Genomic DNA, 21296 nt, shown 5'->3' with positions numbered 1-21296 from the left:
CCTGGCTGGCCTCAAACTTGCCATCCTCCTGCCTCAGCCTCTTGAGCAGCTGGGATACAGGTGTGCACCACCACACCTAGCTAGTTCTGTTCTTTCACATGACTGGCAGCACAGTCGACGTGTTCACACCAACATTACCACAAGCACGTGGGTAATGCATTGTTTTACAACATTAGAATGGCTACGATGTCCCTAGGCAACAGGAATTTTCAGCCCCTGGGGCCACCATCGCATAGGCAATCCATCATTGAGCAAAACATTGTGTGGTACGTGAATTAAACAGATGGGGTTTACTCTTGTGCAGTGGTTCCCAAAGTGCCGTCCCTGGACCAGCAGCCTCAGCGGCACCTGGAACTTGTTAGCAGTGCTCCTCCCCCAAATAATCAGAATCAGAAACTCTGGGAATGAGGTTGAGCAATCTTGTTTTTAAAAGTCTTCCAGGTGATTTCATTGCATCCTAAAGTTTTGAGAAGCCCTGGTCTTGAGAAATCCTCCTTTACAGGCTCATTCATTCATCCTGCAAATATGTGTTCAACACTGGCCAGCATCATGTTCAAGGAAGATGAGGTCTTCAACTGGAAGGAACCTACGATAAACAATAAACAAACACATAAACAAGATCATTCGAGTTAAGAGCGTTAGGCACAATAAATGAGGGGGCACAATTTACATAGAGAAGTCTGCCAGGGCTTCTCTGAGGCAGGTGAGACCTGAAGAAGAGAGAGAGCCATCGTTTCAAGGGGAAAGCACATTTGGACAGCAATGGGTTTGGACATTGATGCCAAATCCTCTGCCATGAGAAAAGGCCTGGGGTACCAGGGGGAAGAGAAGACTGAGAAGTAGAAGTAAATCAGAAGGTCGGAGAGATACAAATCCTACACCCAAACCTCATGCTCTGCTGGCTTTTGGCAGGTTGGCGAATCTGCACACTTCCACAAGCTCTTAGAGAATTCGGACACCCACAGAATTCAGTTAGAAAACCACTGTCCCCCTGAAGTCACACAGCTATAGGATGTCAGGGCCCAAGGGGATCAACGAAGAGAGAGACCACTCAGATGAGGTCTCAGGCTCAGCAGCAGGAACCTGGGATTGTGGCCCCCTGTCCATGTTCTTGACTGTAAGGAAAGGTGCCCAGAGACAATCGGACAGTGCCCCACCATGCCCCACCTTACTGGTCTCCTCAGTCACCCAGTCAGTGCGTGGGGATTCCCTGAGGGAGCTGTGCTGTGTGACTGCTCCTCACACCTCCAGACGTCTCTCCAGACTGACAACCCTCACGCTGAAACTGTGGTTCTAGATGGGCACTCGGGTTTCCCAGACTTTAGTTAGACAGAAAAGTAATAAAAAAATGGGCTGTAGCCAGCAAGGGCCCAAAGGTCAACAGGCTGGGGGAGGTGGCCTCTGAGGACCCGGGACATGGGGGGAGTAGGTGTTCCTTTCTGAGCTCCTGTTCAGTGGAAGGCAAGATCCCTGTCTCTTCGCAGGTGCTCCATAAATACCAGCTGGGGTGACCAATACCAGAAGGGTGACAAAGGACACTAGGCTGTGAGAGAACGGTCTCTGTGCAGACTGGATTGTCATGACCTCAAAGAGAACAGAATTCTTGGTCCACTCTCCTCTCCTCCACATCTGCCCACGAGGAGCCCTAACACTGGCTTCCTGTGTGACTTATTTGGTCCCTTCCAGCTACTAGCAGATGGGGCCAGCTCTAGGATCTAATCAGGAAATGAGACAAAACCAGTTGTTTTACTCATATTAAACTTGATCACTATATATTTTCTAAAGCACTTTTACTTCTAAGTCTTCCTGCAAGCTCTTCCCTGACCAAGTCCCTGACACAGAGACAAAGAGTGAGCTGCTTCACCTTGGACAGTGGCAGAACCTATACTAGAATCTGGGGACTCTGACTCCTTATCTAATTCTTAGCAGAATGTCACTCTCTGTCCCTGTCTTGGAAAGGAAGGGAAGGAGATAAAGAAGAGCCAGAGATGGGACCACAACCAGCCAGTCTATCCTCTCTATGGACAGTGCTCCCAGACCATTTCCTTCTTCACAGTGGGACCTGGGACGGAGGAGAGGGAGAGTTTGGTCCAGACTGAGCAGCAATCCAAGAGCTCGTCCTCTGGCACAGGTCACTTCATGCTTGAGCCTTGCTGCAGCCCCCAGGTGAGGACTCAGGCCACTAGTGGGACAATCCTCACTCAGACTGCTACAACAAAATACCAGAGGCTGGGTGGTTTGAACAACAGACGTTTATCTCACACAGTTTGGGAGGTGGGAAGTCCAAGATCAGGGTGCTGACTCACACCACCTTCTCACCGCGTCTCTGTCTCTTGTCTTCTTACGAGGGTGCCAATCCCCTCATGACGCCATGTGCACCTCATCACCTCCCAAAGGTCCCCTCCCAACACCATCACCCTGGGCATCAGGGCTTCAATATATGAAACTTGAAGTGGGAAGAGAGCAAATTTCAGCCCAGAAGGCAGCAGCTCCCCCAGGGAAAGGGAGCTGAATATGAACCTCCTGTGATCTTCAGCCAAAGGTGAGAAGGAGAGGAAACAGGAAATGAGCAAGGGAGATGGAGAATTCCACTGATGGGTTAGTTTGCAATGGCCCTGGGCAGTTCCCAGGAGCTCGATGGGCGCACCAGACTCCGCTGGGGAATGAAAGCTAGTCAGCTGGACCCCATTAGCTAGGTTTGTTTTCCATCCCAGTTTGCTGCCCGAGGCTGGGAAATAGTGGGGCACCACCTTGGTGCTGAGTCACCCCTCAGCCACCAGGATCCTTATATAACCAGACAGTTCCACATGTTTGCACCTTGGGCTCAGGCTACGGGGACAGGAAGAGGTGAGGCTGGGGGCAGCAGGAGAGGATAGGAGGTGCTGGTCCCAGGGACCCTGAGGCAAAGTCATTCATGCCCGGGATCCCTGTGGACCCAGGAGAGAGTGAGAGGTCACAAGACTTGGCAGAACTCCTACAGATTCTAGATACAATTTAAAGAGAACAACAACATAGACCTTCAGCTTTAAATCCATACGACTAAATTCTTCTGCACCCTCTCCTTCAAGTTTTGCGAAATGTTAAACCAGGTCAAAAAAAAAAAAAAAAAAAAAAAAAAAAAGCAAAAACAAATAAAAAATAAAAATGTGAACTCCTGAACTCCGACACGTCTTCAGGGTATTATTACTGCCCCAAGAGGCCTCACTGCAGGGACTGGGGACCATGTTTGCTGGGTAGGGAAACAGTCCGTGGGCTAGAAAAATGTGAGTGGGCAGCTTTTTGAACTGCAAAGCTCCTTCCAGTCATGACCCTTTGCAGATGAAAATGAGGAGACCGGAGGTAGGGCATATTCTGGGACTTGGAACATTCCCCTTGGTGAGAATCTTTTCCCACCCGAGCTGGTCAATAGCTTCAGAACACCCCCTCCACCCGCAACACCCTAGGAAGATGATCCAAAGGAAAGTTGCTTCCAGATAAAAATGAACCCGTCTTTCCCACCAAAAACTATTGCTTTGGTGCATTATTTATATGCATACATTTTCTTGACCTCTTGTTATAAATGGAGTGACAACTTGTCCTGTTTCAGCCCGTGTAGAGAGAAGAATGACCCTTAGGGTGAGAGAGCACGGAACTGGACTCCTACTCCACCTTGGTTCATCTTCCTCTACCGCCTTTCTGATCCTCAGTTTCTTCCTCTGTAAAATGGGATGGTCATAGTATTCAACCTCACAGGTCATCTGTGAAAGTTAAAGTTCAACTGAAAACTTTGGATACTCTAAAGCCCAGCACAAATATTTGCAAGTTTATTGGTCACTTTTGGTTTTGTTCTGTTTGTAGGGCTGGAGATTGAACCCAAGAACTCTCTACCACTGAGTTACATCCCTAGCTCTTCTCAGTTTTTGAGATATGCTAAGTTGCTGAGGCTGCCCTTGAACTCGCAACCCTTCTGCCTCTGTCTCCAGAATAGCGAGGATTAAAGGCACACACACGTCACCCGGTCTAGTTCTTTTTTAGTTGTAAATGACAACTGAACATTAAAAGAAAAGGTAGCAGAAAGTGAAAAGAAGAAAGTTTTATCTTATAGTGATAGTAGAAAGGATAGAAAAAAGAACAGTATTTTTTTTTAATTGACATAATTTGGCCTCATACACACAAGTGTGCACACACACACGATCTAATAAAACTTATAGGCAAACTTTCCAGGAAAAAAAAATGATCATATTCATCCAACGTCCATACAATTTTACGGAGGTTCATGGATATTCTGAAGGTGAATAGAGAGAGATCTCCAAATAAAAGTCCTACAGTGTAAAAGGATTCATGCAACTCCCAAGCCAGTTGCTTGGCATCTCTAGGGAAAAGGGAGAAAGAGAGGAAGGTATCACTGAAAAATATTGTGACATAAACATGGTCCCCACTAAGGGACAAATTCCTCAACAGAATTTTCTCCTGTGTAATTTTTTTTTCCTGATTTTTTGTTTGTTTGTTTTTTGTTTTTGTTTTTAAGTCTCAAGGGCTAAAGGCGACTCTGGAGGACTGAAATTCATTGTCTGCCTAGTGCAAGGCTGGAGCTGGAACGGGAGGGTCTGCTACTTGCAGCTCCAGATTCCCCGGGGGGACTCACCTTCTTGCCCACTGACAGGAGGGTCCGTCAGTGCTGGGGTGCTGAGGAGGAAAGCTCTGTCCACAGCACAACTAAGAGAACTGAGACTGAGAACATAAAGGTGATTTTCCATCCTCAACTGCCTGTCTTCATCACCAAATGCTTTCTCTTCTCTGGGGGTCATGCAGAAATTAGAGAGGGCAGTGCAGTCTCCTCACCAACACACCTGTGACTTTGATTCCGGTGCAAAAGGATGCAAAGCAAGTGCAAAGAGTGATCAGACCCATGATGCTAAAAAGATGTCCAAAACGTGTCTCTAAGCCTCTACCCTGAAGAATCCTTCAAAAGTCAGACTCAATACCCCTCCTCCCTCACTGTGAACGGCTTTCCTGGGGCTCGATGGCTCACACATGACCACAAGCATTTAGATGACAGACTGACTCAACCTGCTGAGGCCAAGAGAAACAGAGAGGGGTGTGGGTAAGGGTCCAGGCAGAGCAGATACCGCTGCTGCCAACCGGATGTTCGTCCTGGCTTATTCTTAAGGCAAGACCCGAGAGAGGCCTTTTCTTTGGCAGAGAACTGAGCTTCCTCCATTAGCACTCTGGTCCTCTGCTGAGTACCTGTCTCTCCCTCTGACTGACTTCTCTCAGTTAGTAGCTTAAAATACATTTATGAAAATGTAAAGGTTGACCATGTCTAAACAACCTCTATTAAACCATGACCCACACAGCTGACTTGATATCATCTATCGGGTAGACGAGCATGAAGCAGGGGCCCAAGAAAATGAGACACAGTTTAGGTCGTGTGAATGGCAAGAACAAATGGGGCCACGGAGGCTCCCAGAGAGACGCTCTGGTGAGACCCTTGAGGTCTTCTGATGTGACCCGAGCATTCGTACTAAGCTGAGTAGGGTGCGCAGGATCCACGTTCTCCTGGAGCCTGCAGGTGAGGACTTACTTGGAAACAGGGCCTTTGCACATGAAATCAAATTCAGTGACTGGTGTTCATAAAAGAAGAGGGCCATTTGGACACACAGGGAGAATGTCATGTAACAACGGAAGCAGAGCTTCCAGTGATGCATCTGCTAAGCCAATGAGTGCCCAGGAGTGCTGAGGAATGCCGTGCCAAGGACTGCCAGCAGCCACCAGAACCAAGGAGAGAGACATGCCATAGATTCCCCTTCGGAGCCTCCAGGAGGAACCAATCTTGCCAACACCTTGGTTGCAGTCTTTGAGTCTCCAGAACTGTAAGAGAATGAATTTTGGTTGGGTTAAGCCCCTGGCCTGTGGCATTTTATTACAGGAACCCTAGGAAACGAATCCATAGTTTTTGAAACTTCACCATGTGGAATGAAAAGGTGTTCCAGGCTCATCTTGAACACCAGGTGGCTCAGGCCTGGAATGTTTCCTGACCAATTTCAGAACTAGAGGGAAAATAGATAATGTGAATTCATGGTGACATTTCCAACTCAGATTCAGCATTGATATTCCCAGTACAAATTCTGAGAATCTCCTTTCTCAAGGATCGAGGAATATTAGAATTATTACAGCCTCCAGTGACCCATTTGCATTATAAATTATAAATACAACAGTCTCAGAATATCCATACCAACACTGCTACCACTAATTATAATGATTAAAAAGTTTTAAAATACTTGCTTATACTGTCTCAATTTCACTTTTTATTTTTGGATGGCTATACTAAGCGTGCATTGTCAGGGCATGTAGCTACACCTTGTGCTATATCCTCTGCCTTTTAACCCTCCCTTAAGCCAATTCTATAAGCAACTAGATTCAGTTCTCACCAACAGTCTGCATGCTGGTTGTTCTCAGGTCATTGGTTGTCTGAGGCACATTGTTTAGTAATATTCCTCCAAGGAGTAATATTCCTTGAACTCTTACAAGTTGATAAAGTTGTCGGTGTCCTTTCCACTTTAAGGTAAGTTTTGCTAGATTTAAAATCTTTAGTTCAAGCTGGGTGTGGTGGCCTGGGCCCATTGTCCCAGTTACTTAGGAAAAACACACAAACACACACGTACATACATACATACACACAAAATTTAGTTCATATTTTCTTTCCTGGAGTACTTTAAATATGTTACTCCATTTGGTAATAAGGCATGGCTGTTAAAAAGTTTGATAATAAATTCATTTTCCTTCCCTTACAAAAAACACACTTTTTAAAAACTAGATGCCCAGTGGATTTGTTTTGTTTTTTAATTTCCTTTTTTTAAAAAAAAAATATGTATGTATGTGTGTATGTATCTATCTATCTATCTCTCTAGGTGCTGAGGATTGAACCTAGGGTGCTCTACTCTTGAACTACATTCCTAACTTTTTTAAATTTAAAGATAGGATCTCCCTAAGTTGCCCAGGCTGACCATGAACTTGAGATCCTCTTGCCTCGATCTCCCAAGTAGCTTAGATGACAGGTGTGTGCCACCCACACCCTGCTGTTCATTTTTCATTTTCTTTAAGAGTTTTCCCAAGACAGAGGCCCTCAACTTACAATGGTCTGGCTTAGGACTTTTTTGACTCCGTGAGAGTGTGAAAGCAATATGCATTCAGAAGAGTTTGTGTGTCCGTTTCGATCTTTTCCCAGGCTAGCGAGATGTGAGCCCGTGCTCTCTCCTGATGCTGGGCAGCGGCAGCACAGGCAGGAGCTCCCAGCCAGCCACGAGACCCTGGGGGTAAACAACTGCTACTCCCTGGTGTCCTGTGTTGCTAAGCTATGAGGCTCCACAGGTTAAGTGTGGTAAGTGCGTTTTTGACTTAGGATGTTTCAACTTATGATGGGTTTATTGAGAAGGAACCTGATCATAAGTTCAGAAGCATCTGTTTGTATTTATTCTCAATTACATTATATGTTCTTGCAATATGTAGCTTCAAATCTTTTTTTTTCTTTTGCAATTTAGAAACACTTTTCATGAGTTTTTGCGTTTAGTGTTCATTCTCTTTGCTAGTTTTTGTTTTCCCCTTCAGGACTTCCTTCATCTTTATATGGTGTTCATTGGCCACTTTATCTTACCTGCCACTTTATCTTAAGCCCTTTTTAACTCTTTTTTCCATTACCGTTTGAGTCTTAGTATTCCTGCCTCTATTGCCTTCTATTTCTGTTATCCGTTGTGCTTATCTGCTTTTGTATTCATTCTGGTTTGATCTTTGAGTTTTTCCCCATTTGTCTCATTTCCTCATTTTGTCACCTCATTTCTGAGTTTATCCAATTCTGAGTCAAGGTATTTTCTTATCTTGGAAGAAAGGAGAATATTACAATTTTGATCAGGTTTTTTGGTTTCTGAGTATTTCCTCCTGGCATGCTGTTCTGCTGTGTGGGAATGTTGTTTTTCTTACAAAACTTTTGTTTGGATTTGAATTGATGCCTTTCTGTTGCTTCTCCTTTATGGAATTAATATTGTAGAACTGTTTTAAGGAGGCTTAATTCAGGTAGCTTTCTGGGTTTCATGGAGCTTCTCACATCAAAAATAAAACAAAGTCCACAGTGACCTCCTTTCCTGAGATTTCTTGCTTCATTCCGTCCGGTCACTTTGCTCTAGAACTTCTTTCCCTGTCTCCACTGTCCTGCTCTGTTTAACTTTGAACTCCCAGAAGTTTCTTCTCCAGTGAACTATGTCCAGGAAGGGAATCTGCAGCCTGGAGAGTCACTTGGGACTGTTGGCCTCACCGTAGGCCACATACCACCTGCCTCCAGAACATTCCTTTCAAGTTGGCCTTCCGTGCTTTCCAGTGGACAACCTGGGCTTTCTTGTGGTCCTTCTGTCCTCAGGTCACCAAAGCCCCCATCCCTTTCCTTTGCTTAGATACTGATTCAGCCCAGGTCCTAGGGTTCCTAATGATTTGTTTCTGTCCACTTCTACTTGGGGATGCGTGAGAATACCTCATCTCCTAGTTTTGACCTAAATGCTCTCCAAGGGCTCGTGGTTCCCTTTCTAGCATCTCTGCCTGTTTTTCTCACAGTTTCTGAGACCCAAAACTATACTGCCACCACTGTTATCACCTGTTCAGACTCATTTTTTTTAAAAAGATGTCTGACTGTGCTGCTTCTCTGTTCAAGATTCTGGAGCTGACTCCTCATCTCACTCAAAGTAGTAGCCAACATCCTTAAAGGCTCCCAAGCACAGAGGGGCCAGTGCCTCCCGGCTCCCATCACTGCTCCGAGCCTTCTTCTACTGCCCCTCCTGGCTCCCTCTGTTCTAGCCACCCTGGCTTCCTGCCTGTTCTTGAACTTCCCGGGCGTCTTCTCATCTTGGGGCCTCTGTTCCAGCAGCTTCCCTGCCTTGATCATCCTCCTCCCAAGTCAGTCAACCTCTTCCTCCAAGTCTTCACAATTCCTTCAGGACATTGATCTGGCTACCTTATCTGAACACTGAAAACACGCCACCCAGCACATGGCTGGCCTTTACTCTGCCCTCTTCTTCCTTTTTTCCAGAACATTCAGTACCCTCTAACAATTAAAGATTTTACTTATTTGTATACTTTTTCGTTTTCGTTATCTGTCTTCCTCTTGCTAGAACGTAAAATCCACGAAGCCTGAACATTAAGTACGCCTTTGTTAATGGATTTGAAACACACAGAATAAAGCCTGGCGGGTATAACTATCTCATAAGCGTGTGAATGAATAAATGAAGCATCCGCGGGAGCAGTAGCGTGGAGCCGGGCACTGCGGAGCTCCTCAGGTGCTGCGCCGCTGATTCCATCACCCCTTGTCCAGGCCCCTCTGATGTGGGGACACGCCTCTTGGTCTGAAATGATGAGGGAACACACCCAGGCAGGGTTTGTCCCTGTGCCTCACACATTCCCAGAAGGCGAGAAGTGTCAGAAACATTCTTTCTAGGACTTCTGAGCTCAGCCCAAGCCAGAAATAGCACCCAGCTATGTGCCCACTGGTGTTTCAGCACATCTGTTCCTCATCCCACTGGAACTGCCGAGGAGCCTGGAAGGCCCCACACAGTGCGACAACACAGGCCTGGGGAAGAGGCAGACAGTGGGAGAAGACCAACGTGCGACGCTTTGCCTGCAGCCACCAGGCCCGCCTATGTGCTGGGCCCATGGACGGCCTCTGACCTGAGTTCTTTATGTCCGTTGGATGGCTTCATGGCCATTTTTTACTTGGTGGTCACAGCTTAGCCTCAGGAAACAGAGGTCACATTGTCCATTTGCTAATTTTCCTAGCACAACTAATGAAGTCAGGACAGGTTACACAAGCACCAGGCACAAAAGTCTTACCTCCAAGCAAACCTAGTAAATCCCAGGCAATCCGGACCCCCTTGTCCATTTCCTCGGGACCAGACAGCCTAAGGTGGAGGCCATTTAAGAGGAGGAAACAGCCCCAAACACTCTCCTAAATTCTAACTAGTCCTGGAAAATGCTCTCTGAACTTGGACACCTGTAGAACAATTGTCCAATTAGAAGATTGCGAGCCTACTGTCAGGACGAAGGGAAACAGGTAGAAGGTAAAAGTTAAAGGTGTTTTCCATCCTAAGCTTAGGATGCTCAGCTTTTTCCTTCAGTTCCTTTCTCTTGAGGAAGAAACTACAAGCTCAGCAGCCAAGGTTAGCTCCCACACTCCAACCACGTTGTCACCGGTGTGTTTACACTGCTGCTTCCTCTCCTCATCCCCCCACCTCCAGGACAGAGCAAAAGTTCGTGTTGAAGTTCTTCCTTCTTTTCTTTTTTCTCTTCCTTATGCCTCGATGGTGAATGGATGTCCCTTGAACTGTTAAAATAAGTGGGCTCCATGTCCATCCTGTGAGAGGTGGCCAAGGAGTCCCAGACTCACAGGAACCTGAAACTCAGATCATCCTTTCAAGGTTTATAGAGTTTTCCTAAACCTGAACTAAATATTTAGTGGTCCTCACTTCCCACCATCAACCACCAAGATCCCCAGTAGAGCTGAAAAATAGACTATTACCTTCTCGATGTGGCATGTATGATATTTGATTGTTCCATGGGAACCCCTTGAGATAAATACCATTGTGCCCATCTTAAAGCTGAGGAACTGAGTTCAGTGAGGCTCCGCAGATTAGTCAAGGTTATCCGGCTTGGGAAAGACCCCACCAATTTTTGCTGTCTTGTGAAGTCTTCCGTCCTATCTGCAGAGCAACTCTGTGTTCAAAGGCCTCGGAGACATCCCTTCTCTGAGCTTCTGAGATGTCATGGAAACAGGATTTCCACAATAGGAGAACATGCATCCAGTTTTTCCTAGGAGAGCCCTGGCTGATGTCTGATATACAAGCATCATTATTAATGGTGCCCTGTTCTCAAAACTGTTTTAGTTTAAAGCCAAGCATGGCTGGTAAAACAGGAAACTGAGGCAGGAAAGTCATTTGAGCTCTTGGGCTGGAGACCAGCCTGTCTCAAAAAAAGTATTTGCTTGGACAATAAATTACAAAGTCATCCTCCCCATATAGACCAGGAGCAAAGGAGTGGAAAAATCTACAAAAAGAATTGCTCAAGAGCTCACTCAGCAGTTGGCATGGAAACAGCCTGGCAAAACCTTCCATCCTCTGGGCTTGTCCCATCCCAACTTCTCCCAGGACTTTGCCTCAGATGTTCCCTTCCAAACTGCTCGTGCCTTTCCTTGCGCAATGCCAGAGCTATGTCCTGCAGGACGAGAGCAGATGAGGGTGTTCTATGCTGGAGAGTTCGTTCCTCCTGAGGTGAACTTTCGAATAGGTCCCTGCATTGCTGCAAACAAACTAATTTTCCTTCTAGTCCTCACAGGTCAAGAATTCGCTCCTGTCCAGGAGAAATTGAAGAGACCATCACCACCAAGGTTTGGAATACCCTGATACGGAAGAAAGAATGTCTCGGACCAAAGTTTAGTCCACGTTGGAGCTTGCTCCAAGACTCCCCTGGATGGTAGTGGAATGATATGGAAGAAGGAGCAGACATTTAGAAATCAGAGATCTGAGCTTGCATGTTGGCTTACCCACTTGTTACCCAACCTCTCCAGGCATCGGTTTTCCAACTCACGTAAGAAGTGGGTTTAAGAATGCCTACTTAGAGACATAATTGCAAAACATCAGATGAAATTATGTGTAATGTGTGTGACACAGGAGAGCCACTTATAATTGATGATGATGGTGACGATGCTGAATGGTGATGATGATGGTGGTGACGGTGGTGGTGGTGATGAGATTCATCTTTTACTGAATGTAACACAGCAATGCTAATCTCTAGCCATAGAAGGGACATTCCAAAGCCATAAACTCCACAAAGAATAAGCAATAAGTAGAATTTCTAAAGCAGTCACAAGGTCTGAGAATAAGAGGTTCAATTATGGAACCAAGTCAAACTAAAATGGTACTTATTTAGCAATCAGTCTGTGCCTGGTTCCATCATGGATACTGGGGATTACAAATAAATGAGTTCGTACCTGCAGGGTGCTCATAGCAAAATGAGGGGCCATGTTAAAGGGGGACATGTGTCCCTACTTCATCATGATATCAGGCAGAGTTTTAAAACACTGTGGAAGAGAAGGATGAGAAAGCCTGGTCTTGCTTAGCGGATACAGGAACCTCGTAGAAGAGTAGGCGCACCAACTGCCCTTGACAATTAGGTTGGATTTTTAGGCATCAGACAGCATGTTTTTTTTCTAGCTTGGGAAAATTCTGTTCCACTGTTCCTTCTGCAAAGAACAAGTTGTTCCTCAAAAAGGACAAAGGAGATTCCTTGACTCTCCTCTTCCACTTTCTCATCTGAAGCCAGGGGCCAATTCTAAAACGGAATACATATTTGGAAAGCCATTGAAGTGAAAACAGAACTTTTGATGCAAAAATTACTCAGGATGTAGCTACAAATTCATCACATATAAAAATGTTTCAGCTTCATAAAGTGATTTTTTTGAGACGTTTAATGACCAACAAGGCCTCGACTCACAAAATGCATACTCACAATATGACTTTTCACAGGTAAAAGATAAACAGTACCTGAGATAAGTCACTGCTCAGAAGTATCAACCAAGGTCATTGACTGCCACGGGGAACTGACAAATTCATTCACTGTCTTTCTGCCTTCATCTCTCTTCTCTAACCTTATTTAAACTAGTTATAGCTTCTTGGTTCAGTAAACAAGCTGTGACTCTGGAGTGGAGAATGGAGCAGAAGCACAGAGCAGTCAAACTGCTCCTCTTGCTTGCATACTGCCTCGGAGGCCATGGGGACTGGCTATCTTTCCTCTTTTGCTCTGAGTCTGCAGCACTAGTCCTAAAGGTGGGGACACTGCTTCCCAGGGGACAATTCCTTTTTTAAATCATTTTTTAATTTTTATAGACTGCATTTTGATTCATTGTACACAAATGGGGTACATCTTTTCATTTCTGTGTTTGTGCACGATGTAGATTCACATGTCATCGTACAAGTACAAAGGGTCATGATGTCTGACTGAGTCCACCATTTTTCATACCTACCCCCCATTGAAATGGACATGGGGGAGGGGGTACTGCTGGCATCTAGTGGGTGGAGGCCAGAGATGCTGCTACCCATCCCACAAGACCCAGGACTGACCCCACCCCCAAGCCCAGGTCATCTGGCCTAATATGCCAATAGTACTGACGTCAGGAATCCTGACAGGAAGTCTGGGTAAGTTTCGAAAGATCTTGCGAAGGGAAGAAGGAGGTGGGATTTAGAAAATCCATAGCTTTCTTAAACATGAAAACGTGAGATGGGTTTTAACACAGGCAGGTACTTCAAATCAAAGCTCCTACAGTAATTCGAGAAGAACCAAGGGAAAGGATTGTCCCTGGCTTCCTAGATCAGTCTCAACAGGAAGCTACTGTCCTCCCTGTACAGATTAGATTGTATGAACTCCAAATTGAAACTTTGATTTCCTTTTCTGATTAGTAAAATTATTTATAAAAACATTTTAAATGCTAAAAACAATGCCGTATACAAATACATGTGAGTGTAAGGACACACACCTAGAGCGATTCCCAATTATTGGCAAGAATTATACTGTGAAAATAACTTAAGAATCTATCAGTGGAGGTCTGATAAAATTAATTATGGCATACATCTTTTTATCAGAATTCCTCTGTATCCACTAAAAAAGAAAGAAAAAGTTATATGGAAAGATTTATTGATGAAATGATATGTAGTCAAATTTGCTTTGAAACACTACGAAACAAAACTTTCAAAAGAAGAATAGCTGGGCATGGTGGTGCATGCCTGTAATCCCAGCAATTCAGGAGGATGAAGCAGGAGGATTGCAAGTTCAAGGCCAGCCTCAGCAACTTAGAGATCCTCAGCACCTTAAAGATCCTCTGCCTCAAAATAAAAAATAAAAAGGGCTAAGGATGTGGCTCAGTGGTTAATCCCCCACCTCAGGTTCAATCCTCAGTACCAAAATAAATAAATAAATAAGTAGAAAAATAGATTTTTTTGTTCTTTTTAAATTTTCTTTTTATTTTTACAGACTGCATTTTGATTCATTATACACAAATGGGGTACAACTTTTCATTGCTATGGTTGTGCACGAAGTAGATTCATACCATTCGTGTGATCATACAGGTACATAGGGTAATGATGTCTGTCTCGTTCCATCAACTTACTTAATCCTCCTGACTGTATTTCTGTTCCAAAAATATACTAACCCTTCCCTACCTCCCCCACCCTCTCCAGTCTCTAGAAACCACTATTCTACTCTCTACTTCAATGAGATCAGTTTTTAACTTCTATCTGTATTTGATTTTTCAGTGCCTGACTTATTTCATTTAATATAATGTCCTCTGGTCTATTCCTGTTGCCGCAAATGGCAGGATTTCATCATTTTTATGGTTGAATAATATTCCGTTGTGTATATATTCCACAGTTTCTCTATCCATTCATCCTTTATTGGACACTTAGGTCATTTCCATATCTTGGCTACTATGAATAGAGTTGCAATAAACATGGAAATCAGATGTATCTTCGACATAGTAATTACATTTTCTTTGGATATATAACCAGTAATGGTATTGCTGCATCGTAGAATAGCTCTATTTTTTTTTTTGAGGAACCTCCATATTGTTTACCATAATGGCTGTACTAATTTACATTCCACTTTGTAAGAGTTCTCCTTATTCCAAATCCTTCCCAGCATTTGCTATTTTTTGTCTTCTTGATGCTAGTTGTTCTAACTGGAGGGAAGTATCTTTGTGGTTTTGATTTGATTTCCCTGATGATGTGTGATGTTGACCATTTTTTCATATAATTGTTGGTCAGTGTATAGCTTTTTGTATTTTTAAATGTTTTAACCATGAGAACACATTATATATTCAAAAATAAGAATAAAAATAAATGAAAGCATATCACAGGGAAACTAATCTGTCCTGAAACACTGGGGACATACTGTTTCTGTACTTACATTCCAGTCTTGAAAAGAACTCTTTATGAAAGTTCTTCATTCCTTATCTTCACCAAAACCTTAAAAATTAAAAATGAGGGATATGGGGGAGGAAGCAGGAATTTTAGTCTTTTACAGGCTGGTCACATCATGTGAAGCAGGATCAGATTTGTTCTCCCTGGTTCTAAGGGGTAAAAAAGGACCAAAGTATAATGTTATAGGGAGACAGCATTAGACTCAACAGAAAGAATTTTCTAATATAGAAAAAAGTCCAAAGAGGTCTCAGGATATAGGAAATTTTCTGCCTACTCTCCAAATAAAATCTTGGTGGGCTCTGCCATTTAACAAATATTTACTGAGGTTAGATTGTGCTGGACCCAAGTGGAGGATGAAAACAACATTCTTAGAGACAGGTATCTCTGAGGGAAAAGGGAGGATTATTTGACATTATCTTTAAAGATCTAAAAGGCTCACATCCAAACCTAGAAATTTTATTTTGTGGTATTTACATAGGTAACGGAGATATATTTATAAGGATAATCTTTGAACAATTATTTTGAAATAGCACAAGTTGGAAATGATCTCTACATTGAAGAACAGGGGATTGATCAAATAAACTATAACATTCTGATAGTAGGAAATATCAAAAGGCGGTAAAGTCAAGTCTCAGAAAAGCTAAAGAAAACTTGGGCTTGGTGTGTTTGTGCACGTCTGAAATCCCAAGTATTCAGAGGCTGAAGCAAGAGGATTGCAAGTTCAAGCCAACCCTGGGTGACTTTGTGAGATCTTTTCTCAAAAAGAAAATCAACATGGCGGGGTGCGGTGGGATGCTGGAGATGCAGCTCAGTGGTAGAGTTTTGCCTAGCAGGCATGAGGCCCTGGTTTCCATTCCCAGCAATGAAGAAAAACAACAAAAGGGAAAAAAATTTTGAGAAAGCTGCATCTAATTAAATAAAGGTAGCGAAGATAAATGGTTGAATTTTGAAAAAGGAAGTTGAAGAATGTTCCATACGATATGATACAAGGAAAACTTTAAAATCTCCATATTTTTCCCGGGTTTACATATATGTAACACATACAATGTATAGGAAGAGGCCTGAAGGAAAAACAGATAATAAATAAACCGAAAATAACGTTCACCTCCCAGGGTCGTCAAATGGACATTAGCCTTCTCTGTAAGAGTCTACTTCTTTACCAGGCGAGTGAATTCGTGGATCACTCATGTGGTGGAAATGGCTGATTTGATGCTTAAAAGCAGATAAGGAGAGGAAGGCAGGTATCCTTGCTTGAAGAACTTCTGATCTTTTACACGACAAGCGTTCAAATATAATTCAGTACGATTTGTACAGCAATTAAATAAGCAGACTAACTTTTATTGAGTTCTTATTAGCTACCATGAGCTAAATGTTTATTAAATCATTTTCAACCTGACCACCATCCTAGTAGGTAGGAACAATTATTATCCCCACTTTAAAGGTATGAAAACTGAGGCCTTGAGTGACTTGATCAAGCCCACAAAGCTGGTGGGTGGGAGAACAGGGATTTGAACATGTGTATTTCTGATTCCAGAGTCTGGACTCAGCTGCTGTGCTGTATTGCCTGACGGCAGAGAGCATCAATGATCTACGACGGCCGGGTCAGGACTTGTAACTACTTGTGAACGTCGTTGGGGGAGCTGTGGAAGAGTCCCATTTATGGCAGAAAGGGCTAACTGCCTACCAAGTATGGTTTTCCCTTTCCTTTTCACTAAGAAAACCCTGACTTGGTGCTGAGTGCAAAGCCCCTAAGACAAACTCCTCGGCCCCACATACATTTGGAGGCAGCCAGATAACAAAGTTCTGGCCCATGAGATGCAGAAAAGTTGGTTAAAGGGACAAACACAGCTACTTCGTCCCTTTTCCCTTGACCATTCTTCCATTTTTCTTGCCTAGAATACTGGGACGGTGCTGGGAGAGGCAAAAGCCATCTCTACCATGAGGACCAAAGCCACTTACTAAGGATAATGGAGCACAACTCGGGTAAAATCTGTTTTTTCCTTAAGCCCACAGTCAGGTTTCATACCACGTTGATAAATACAGTTTAAGGAACACACCAGGGTATACCCAGCCTCCTGCTCAGAAAAGGACAGAGGTGCCTGAAAGGCCTTAGCCTCGCCTGGCTTTGAAAACAGAAAGGAGTTGCTGCTCTACGCTGAGCTCCCCTGGGATCCCCAGGCCCAGAGCCTGGGTCAGCCACACCCAGACGTCAGGCATTGCTTGGAACACACAGGGAAATGGGGAGTGGACCCGGGGGCTTCCATGGGGTTTCAGACCCCCTCAGCAAAAGCACAGGGCAGAAGGACAGCTTGCTAGGGGGCTGAGTGTGGGTGGCCCAACCCCAGCGGGAGGGCTGTAGATCCCCTTCTACTTAGGGCACCGCGAGTGTGGCGGGAGGGAGTGGTGCTCTTGGCAGCTACTCCTTTGAACCTGCCCTGGCGGCTCCCTGAACATTTGTTTAAAAAGCAAACAAGGAAAGGGGAGAGTCGGGGGTGGGTGGGTGATTACAAGGAGCTTGGGAGGAGGGCAGAAGGAAGGGGCAAACCCTTGAAGTGAAATAGCCACGGCTACATTCCTGGAGCTTCCAATTTCCCCAAAGCCATCTTGGGGTTTGCAGATGGGCCAAATCGCCCTTGAATTGTTGTTTCCCGGAGCCTGGGCCACCTGTTAGGCCTGCGCTTGGCTGAGAGTCAGCTAGGCTAGAGTCAGAGGCTGTGTGAAAGTCAGAGGGAAACAGAGGAAGGGACAAGAGGCCCCGGTCACCAGCACAAGACAGGAAGAGCATTTTGAGAAGCATACCGTGTCAAGCTCTTAGGCGAGAGGTCAGAGAGAGGAAGCGAGGTGCCCAATTCAGAGTTCGTTTGGGGATTATAAAAGCAGACCAGGAACTTTGCAATTCACAGCATTAATTCATTTAATTACATCAACCCTATGAGATACAGACTCTGATGGGTGGCCACCTGGACACTGGGCAGAGCCTGGATTGAGACCACTCCATCCGACTTCAGAGTCTGTGCTCTTGACCACTACTTATTTGCTCAGTCACTTTTTCTCCACTGTCCCCAGCTCCCCTCCTGCTTCGCCACCCCACCCACACGGCCACCTGCTCTTTGCTGCTGTACTCTGATGGGAACAGGTGAAAAGGATGGTTTGCTTTGGTGTGAAAAAGGAACAGGAAAAGAAGGAAAGGGAGATGGGGATTGCTATGTGACCCTGTCAGAGGCCAGGAGGGTGCTAAGGAGCAGTCTCTGCTGAGTTCAAGGGTGAACTGGCCTCATCTCCCTCTCCCTTAGTCTGAGCAGAAACTATAATGTGAAGTTCATAACTATTTAGGGAGGTGGGCAGGGTGAACCCTAGGAAATGGGACACAACGTTTCGATCCTGTGCTTTTATTCACACTCCACCCCCATCCAACACAATTGCTGACCTACAATAAACCAGTCTCCTGACCTGCCCTTTCCCCAGTCTCCTGGGATCCCATGGGAGGCAGCCTTGATGTACAGCCCTTAACGTCCTGAGGTCGAAGTGAGGAAATCAGGGGTCAAACTCTGGCTCCGCCTTTTGCCCCACTAGGTGGTCTCTAGCAAATCACAGAACTTTTTGGAGCATCGGTTTCTTCATATGTTAAGTGAGGACAACCTCAGAGCTGCAGGAATCAGATGGAAACCAACTGAGAGTGAGTGCATCTAGTTGGGGCCACGCACATTGACAGCCTGGTAACCTGGGGTCACCTCTGAATCTGACAGCCTGGTAGACTGGGGTCACCTCTGAATCTGGGAAGTCACGCAGCCCTTGCTTTCAGAGAATGTCTAAGCCAGAGCAAAACCCGAGGCCAAGGGACTTAGTGGTAGCAGCTGGTTGAAAGGAAAGTCTGGAGGATAGGATTTGAAGCTGTATTTGCAGAGCAAGCACACTTTGGGGGATGTTCTCCTAATTACTTTGAAGTCTCGATTCACTTAAAAATGCTATTTTTGTCATAAAATCTCCTGTTAAGTAATTAAGTCTAAATGCTTTCATTGTAAAATAATGCCTTCCCATTATTAAATATTTAGAAAATGTACGAGGAAATCAGTTCTGCCACTTAATTTTAACATTTAACTTATTTTTTCTAGCTTTATCAATGTATGTTTTTCTTTGTTTTCACTTTGGTAAGATGTGGATTTTTTTAGAAAATCTAGTTCTTACTTGATTATAGAACAAATAGTGTAAATACTTTGTGTGTTACTCAGGACTCTCCAGAGAAACAGAACCAATGAGATGAGAAAGAAGGAGAGAGAGAGAGAGAGAGAGAGAGAGAGAGAGAGAGAGAGAGAGAGAGAGAGAGAGAGAGAGATTGGAACTGGCTCATACAATTGTGGAGTCTTGGCATGTTCAAAATCTGATAGGGCAGGCCATCAGGCTGGAGATTCAGAGATGACTTGCAGTTCAACTCCAAGGTCAGAATTGCTGGCGGAATTCCTTCTCGCTCAGGGGAAGTTGGGTTTTTGTTCTAAGACTTTCAACTGATTAGATGAGGCCCACCCACATAAGGGAGGGAAAACTGCTTTACACAAAGTCCACCTATTTACATGCTAATCTCATTCAAAAAAACACACCTTTAAAGAAACATCCAGAGGAACAATTCGCCAACTACGTAGGCACCATGGACCAGCCACACCGATATATAAAATTTGCTCATTACATTTTTGTAAAAGCTTTTCGTCAATAAAAGCTATGAAGAGCAAATGGGGCTTTGTATAAGTTGCTTCTCGTCTCATACCAGGACTTGCCCAAAGCCTTGTAGAAACCATTCAGCCTTTCATCCTGCTACGACTTATTGTCTGGATCCAGCAAGAACACGGCTTTTGTTTAAATTGTCAGAGGGGATGGGGGTGATTCAAGCTGAGGTGATTAAGGTGCAGGTGGAAGAACCCCAAACCTTCTGTCAGGAGTGTCCCCGGAATTGAAGGCACCAGGTGAGCTAATGAATGCCCGATAGTGACTCTTAAGGAGATGACAAAGTGTCCTTGTTGGCTTCTCTAGATCATGACCTCTGGAAGACCTGCCAGCCCAAACCTGACAAGGTTCCATGACCCTCACAAGGAGGCTTAAGGTGGTCAGGACAACAAAGCAAGCAGCAGCCCTGGAGAAAGACTTCAGGCCAGTGAGAGGAGGAACTTGGAACCAAGAGCCCTGCTATTTCTATCTTCATCTCTACCGGGAGAAACTTGCAGGGCCTGAGAGCCTGCCTCTTCAGAGGGACCGGCAAGTGCAGCGCCCCACCCCTGCCCCACCTCCCAGCACACCCCCGGCAACCTCCGTCACCACCAGCCTAAGATAGAGGTGTCCTGGAGCCTCAGGAAGAAAGGTCAGTTGATTTAAATAGCCGCAGCCTCTGCAGCAACTTTCCTGGCCTAAGAAAGGAAACCAGAGCCATGAGAGATGTTGCACCAATAGCCCCACCACCTCTGGGGGTGGGGCAGGAAGGACAGAAAAGGAGACTAACATGCACTTGTCAGACATCTGCTGTGTTCCCTACAGAGTGCCTGGCACACCGCGGGGTGGACTGACAGTCCTGAGGGCTGTATATCACCATAACCACTTTGTAGGTGATGGAACCGAATCTCAGCAAGGTTAAGTGACTTATCCAAGGGAAGAGGATCGGGCGCGGCGTCTTCACCAACTCAGTGCCACATCCAATGAATGTGTTTTTTGAAAAGATCATCAATGCATGATTTTAAAAAACTCCAAACAAACAAGCAATTCTTTCCTCCCTCTGCCTCTAGGTTCCCTCCCTAGAATAAGTCACTGCTATCAGCAATCATAGACTTCCCAGGGATCGCCTGTGGATATGAGCATATGCATTATATGCCTGACACCTGCCCATATCTTACCTGTCACATGCCGACACCCCACATGGATACGTACCCCCTCATCCATGATTTTGCTTTGCAAGCTGCCACATGTCCTTTTTAAAACCAGAGCTCTCGTGCTCGCTTCGGCAGCACATATACTAAAATTGGAACGATACAGAGAAGATTAGCATGGCCCCTGCGCAAGGATGACACGCAAATTCGTGAAGCGTTTCATATTTTTAAGAATGTTGGCAAGCAGGATCCCAAACGTCATTTGGAAGAACATGTGGATGTACTTATGACTTCAAATATTGTCCAGTGTTTAGCAGCTATGTTGGATACTGTCATATTTAAATAAAGCAACACACAAAGCTACTCTAGTGATACTTTCATTGTATCTTCCTCTGCTGTTCCTAATGCTCTAAATCAAGGGACCACTGAAGGTGTATTTGGTTAAATGTAAGACATCTGGCATCATTTG

At 44.8% G+C, this 21296-nt stretch overlaps 1 non-coding gene across 1 annotated transcript; it reads left to right on the top strand.

The window, feature by feature from the left end:
• The first annotated feature begins 20949 nt into the window (after positions 1 to 20949).
• On the top strand, positions 20950 to 21056 carry LOC124962517 (U6 spliceosomal RNA). The gene has a single exon (XR_007104524.1). It is a non-coding gene; the product is annotated as a U6 spliceosomal RNA (small nuclear RNA).
• The last annotated feature ends 240 nt before the right edge of the window (positions 21057 to 21296 follow it).

The sequence above is a fragment of the Sciurus carolinensis genome, chromosome 12 (genome assembly GCF_902686445.1).
Source record: "Sciurus carolinensis chromosome 12, mSciCar1.2, whole genome shotgun sequence".
Taxonomy (NCBI): Eukaryota; Metazoa; Chordata; class Mammalia; order Rodentia; family Sciuridae; genus Sciurus; species Sciurus carolinensis.
Note: the sequence above shows the minus strand (reverse complement) of the source record. Positions and strands in the feature narration are given on the sequence as shown.